Raw genomic sequence first — 6,000 nt, 5'->3', positions numbered from 1 at the left:
ATGTCGGGTCGGTCCAAGCGGGAGTCTCCTGGTTCCACCCGCGGGAAGCGCGAGTCCGAGTCTCAGGCCAGCTCCGGTCGAGTCAAGCGGGAGCGAGATCGGGAGCGGGAGCCCGAGGCGCCCATCGCCCGGGGCAGCCTGGTGCGCGTGAAGCGTGAGGCCCCGGCCCCTGCCCGCGGTGCAGTGAAGCGGGAGCGCGAGGCAGACGAAGACTCCGAGCCTGAGCGGGAGGTGCGATGCGAGGTAAGCCCCACTCTCGGGTCGGATAGGACTCCATCATAGGAAGAGGGTGGATAGTCTTTGCAGACCCCGTCCACACCTTTGGGAACCCCTGGAACAGGATTCCCCTGCTGAACCAGAGGGCACAGGTGACTCCTCCCGGGACACCGACACCACCATCAAGTGGCCCTGATGGACCCTTTGATGCAGCCCTTCAACTCGCTGACGCTTCGGGAAGCCCCTCGCCAATGACGCCTCCCGCTAGCCAGATCAATAAGGACAACCAAACCACTGACTTGAGGACAGCTGAAATCCCTTGACTGAAGAGGCCAGCAACCTTCTACAGGAAAAAGGCTCCTTGTGCACTCCATCCACTGTGTTTATAGCTATGCTCACTATCATTACTTGTCAGTCTTCCTCTGAGTCTTAAACAACCCAATCCGAGAGGTGGCCGATGATTTACATGCGCTATCATTTAAAAAATAAAAAAGGGGGAATTTGCCGGAAGCCGGTCCATCCTTGCTGCTTGACACAGTCGCTGCAGGGAAGAAACATCTACACAGCAAATGTTTCAAGGGACCTGGCGTATATGGCATACTGTTCTTAATATGTTTGCTCCCCTTCTTGCCACTATGTGTTTTAACCAAGGTCACCTCTTTGAGAAAGGTTGTTTCCCCAAGTAGGGATTTTTCCCTGAAGTTAGGGAGGCAATAAAACCCCTTAACTAAGTGCCAGGCGGGTAGTTAATCACTTTAGCTATGAACAATCACGCTTAAGCTACATAATCTTTACTCCCTGGAATGGAGATAAGAAATGCCCTAACCTTTGGAATAGAAATTGATAGGATTAAAATCAAATGGTATAGCCGAAACCGGTTTGGCTCAGTGGATAGAGCGTCGGCCTGCGGACCTAAAGGTCCCGGGTTCGATTCCGGTCAAGGGCATGTACCTGGGTTGTGGGCACATCCCCAGTAGGAGATGTGCAGGAGGCAGCTGATCGATGTTTCTCTCTCATCGATGTTTCTAACTCTCTATCTCTCTCCCTCCCTCTCTGTAAAAAAATCAATAAAAATATAAAAAAAAAAATCAAATGGTATAAATACACATGTAACAAGACAACAGAAGACAGAATCTGGCTGGAGATCCTGGCTAGAACCTGGCTAGAGAACCTGGCTAGGCTGCTGATCAACTGAACGCTGTCTCCGTGTCATTCCTTCTTTGCCGACTCTGTCCACACCTTTGGGGACCCCTGGACCTGCTGGGGTTGGACCCCAACAAAATGGAATCACACTCAAAGAATGGCCGAGTGGATTTTGAGGAATGGAGGAGCCGCCACTGCCCATACCTGGATACCATTAACAGGAGTGTGCTGGACTTCGACTGAGAAACTGTGTTCCATCTCCCTCTCGCATATCAGTGCATATGCCTGTCTGGTGTGGGGCAAGTACTTTCAGGGCTGGGGTTTGAAGTCTCATGCCTACATCCACAGTGTCCAGTTTAGCCACCATGTCTTCCTCAACCTCCACACCCTCAAGTTTTACTGCCTTCCAGACAACTACGAGATCATCGATTCCTCCCTGGAGGATATCACGTATGTGTTGAAGCCCACTTTCACAAAGCAGCAGACTGCAAACTTGGACAAGCAAGCCAAATTGTCCCGGGCTTATTATGGTACCGCTTACCTGCCAGGCACTGTGGGCCTGAATAATATAAAGGCTAACGACTATGCCAACGCTGTCCTTCAGGCCCTGTCTAATGTTCCTCCTCTTGGGAACTACTTCCTGGAAGAAGACAATTATAAGAACATCAAGCGTCCTCCAGGGGATATCATGTTCTTATTGGTCCAGCGTTTTGGAGAGCTGATGAGAAAGCTCTAAAACCCTCGAAATTTCAAGGCACACGTCTCTCCCCACGAGATGCTTCAGGCTGTTGTCCTTTGCAGCAAGAAGACGTTCCAGATCACCAAGCAAGGAGATGGAGTAGACTTTTTGTCCTGGTTTCTGAATGCTCTGCACTCAGCTCTGGGGGGCACAAAGAAGAAAAAGAAAACTATTGTGACTAATGTGTTCCAGGGGTCCATGAGGATCTTCACTAAAAAACTTCCTCATCCTGATCTGCCAGCAGAAGAAAAAGAACAGCTGCTTCATAATGATGAGGACCAGGAGATGATGGTGGAGTCCACCTGTATGTACCTCGCTCTGGACCTTCCCACCGCACCGCTCTACAAGGACGAGAAGGAGCAGCTTATCATCCCCCAGGTGCCGCTCTTCAACCTCCTGGCCAAGTTCAACACATCACTGAGAAGGAATATAAGACTCACAAGGAGAACTTTCTGAAGCGCTTCCAGCTCACCAAGCTGTCTCTGTATCTAATCTTTTGTATTAAGAGATTCACTAAGAACAATTTCTTTGTGGAGAAGAACCCAACTATTGTCAACTTCCCTATTAGGAATGTAGATCTGAGAGAGTACCTGTCTGAGGAAGTGCAGGCCCCACACAAGAACACCACCTATGACCTGATCGCCAACATCGTGCACGACGGCAAGCCCTCCGAGGGCTCCTACCGGATCCACATGCTTCATCACGGGACAGGCAAATGGTATGAATTACAAGACCTCCATGTAACCGACATTCTTCCCCAGATGATCACACTGGCGGAGGCATACATTCAGATTTGGAAGAGGCGCGATGATGAGACCAACCAGCAGGGGCTTAAAGGAGAAGCCAGCCAGGGCTTTGCTTCCAGGGGCTTTGTTGAATATGTAAATAAACGACTGAATAAATGTTCAGTGTAACTGAACATCCCTGGGCCAGCCGAGTTTTTATGGGTGTTGGTTCACACCAGAGCATCAGAGGGCCCACCTGCCTGGGATGACTTTGGTCAGTTTATTGTAGATGATGTTCTTTCTCCTTCCTGTCTAGCTCCCCTCTAGCTTCAGCAGGCCAGGACTCCTTCACAGATTATGTAATTTCTTTCTGAGTAGCTATGAGTATCTGGAGGACAAGATCATTTCTTCTAAGCCTCAAAGCTTCAGGATTCTAGGAATAAGAGCATGAAGCCAGTAGCATCCTTTTTCCTTCTTGGAATTTTTTTAGAATGAATTAAATATTTTCCAGTTTGTAAAAAAAAAAAAAATCTGCTAGGCTCAGATGAAAATATGGAATGTGGCAGATGAAAAATAAAAATACAATTGGTTTATTGAATAGAATCAAAAGTTGCCAACATTTCTTTGACTCTAGGACAGCGGTTCTCAACCTGTGGGTCGCGACCCCTTTGAGGGTTGAATGACCCTTTCACAGGGGTCGCCTAAGACCATTGGAAAACACATATATAATTACATATTGTTTTTGTGATTAATCACTATGCTTTAATTATGTTCAATTTGTAACAATGAAAATACATTCTGCATATCAGATATTTACATTATGATTCATAACAGTAGCAATATTACATTTATGAAGTAGCAACGAAAATAATTTTATGGTTGGTGGTCACCACAACGTGAGGAACTGTATTAAAGGGTCGCGGCATTAGGAAGAGAACCACTGCTCTAAGACCTTAAAATCTAGTTGGGATGATAAACTGTAAACCCATGAAGAGATAAGAAAAATCCAGGAGTTAAGTTACAATTCACATGCATTGAGGTGGCTGGAGAAGATGATCTTTAATGTCCCCTCCAGCACTACACATCGATTATTCTGTGACAGCTGTAAGAGAAATGTCACAGGGCAGTGCATGATGAATTGCAATTCGGAGGTGCAGACACTAAGTACTGTGAGGTCGAAAAAGGGAGCGACTGCCCAGGGCTGGAATGGTTTAGGAAGACCTTTAAAAAATTCTGAGCTGGCTACAACAAAAGCCCAATTCAATTAGGAGAGCGAGAGACTGATTATAATACACATTCAGGCCAAGCTGAGGGGAATGAGACACAAAATACTGTAGAGAAAGAGGAAAGGAAAAGACAGCAATTTGGTTCCTGAAACACACAAAGAATACTAAGTAGTTATCATGCTTTTCATCCTTGCAATAGATAGTTTTATTGATAGGCAACGTTTATCAGCCTTGCCGAGAATCTCCTGTGAGTGAGGAGTCCATTAGAAATGTGTTACAACTAATAGAAAACCTGGCCAACAGTGGCTTAAACCAATAAAGTGGCTTTTTTTCTCCTTAAATAGGTAGAACTCTGAAGTGGATGGCTCTTTCTAGCTCTCTGTGACATCATCACAATGGCATTTGCCTTTATTGCTTGTTGCCTATAGTCAGGAGGTGGCTGCTGTACCTCCATGTATCACATTTGCATTCCAGACAGAAAGCAGGCAAAAGGCAAAGGAGCAAAGAGTGAGAGCAAAATGGCAAACCCACCTAGTCTGTGCCCTTTTGTTCAGAAAGCTAAAGTTTTCCTGGAAGATTGCCCAATATACTTCCCATTTTAACCTGCTGCCGAGGAGGCTGGGGAGAAGTGTAATGTGGATGGGGTTAACCAGCCAACCAAGGATGAAGACCAAAGTGTTAAAGCCTTGTGAAAAAAATTACAAAAGATAAAACCAGGGAGTTGCTTTCCTTAAACAGGAAACTTTACCCTACATCTGAAAAAATCAAACTTTTAAAAAGTTTTTGATAATTGTAGATTCACATACCATTGTAAGAGACAAAACAGAGAGGTTCCTGAATGCTTTAACCTGTTCCCCGCCAAAGACAACATCTTTTACAGCAATAATACAAGACCACACTGGGATATTGACATGGATACAGTCAAAATACAGAACATTTCCATCATCACTAGGATCCTTCATGTTGCTTTTGTATAGCTACACTGAATTCTTTCCTGCCCTTTGCCTCTTTCTTCATTTGTGGCAACCATTAATCCATTCTCCAGCTCTTTAATTTTGTCATTTCAAGAATCCTACTTAATAAAAGCCCAGTGACCGAAATGGCAGGATGACCAGAATGACCAGAGACCAGAACGACTGCAGCCCCTCACCCTCGCCTGCCCCGCCCCCAGCGGGGACCCCTACCCAAATCCGGGGCCCCCATCAAGGCAGGGCTGGCTGGTCCCCACCAGTGCACTGAGCCTCTATCCTATATAATAAAGAGGTAATATGCAAATTGACCATCACACCATCGCACAAGATGGTCGCCCCCACAGGGATCAGGCCTAAACTGGCAGTCGGACATCCCCCTAGGGGTCCCAGATTTGAGAGGGTGCAGGCTGGCCTGAGGGACACTCCCCTCCCCCTTGCACGAATTTTGTGTACCGGGCCTCTAGTCCTATATAACAAAAGGGTAATGCGCAAATTGACCCTAACAGCAGAACGACCACTCAACCAGTCACTATGAGGTGCACTGACCACCTCTCAGTCCCTTTCCCTGGCCGTCAGGCTCCGATCGTCCGATGGCGAATAGGGAACCAGACTAGTATCTTGGGTGGTGCCAGGCCAAGGCCCCCACCTTACCACCTGCCCCATACACCGAGGACAACCCATGGTGGGGACGGGGCCAGCGAGCGGGCGGAATGGCCAACCTCTCAGTCCCTCCCCCCAGCCAACAGCCTTCAATCACCCAATGGCAAACGGGGAATCAGGCGTGGGTGGCGGGGACGCGGGCGGTGCCAGGTACAGAGATAGACAAACTATAGTTCAGCTCCTGGTCCTGCACTCACTTGCTGCAGAACTCTCAGCAAAGTACCCAGTCTTTTGGAATATCAGCCTCACCTGTAAAATGTAAGCTCCATGATGGCAGGGACCAAGTCTGTGTTGTTCCCTGTTGTACATCCAGTGCCTAA

At 47.5% G+C, this 6,000-nt stretch overlaps 1 pseudogene; it reads left to right on the top strand.

The window, feature by feature from the left end:
* LOC118676400 lies at nt 1–3,010 on the top strand (annotated as a pseudogene).
* Nucleotides 3,011–6,000: the final 2,990 nt, after the last annotated feature.

The sequence above is a fragment of the Myotis myotis genome, unplaced genomic scaffold, assembly GCF_014108235.1.
Source record: "Myotis myotis isolate mMyoMyo1 unplaced genomic scaffold, mMyoMyo1.p scaffold_m19_p_2, whole genome shotgun sequence".
In the NCBI taxonomy this organism is placed as follows: Eukaryota; Metazoa; Chordata; class Mammalia; order Chiroptera; family Vespertilionidae; genus Myotis; species Myotis myotis.
Note: the sequence above shows the minus strand (reverse complement) of the source record. Positions and strands in the feature narration are given on the sequence as shown.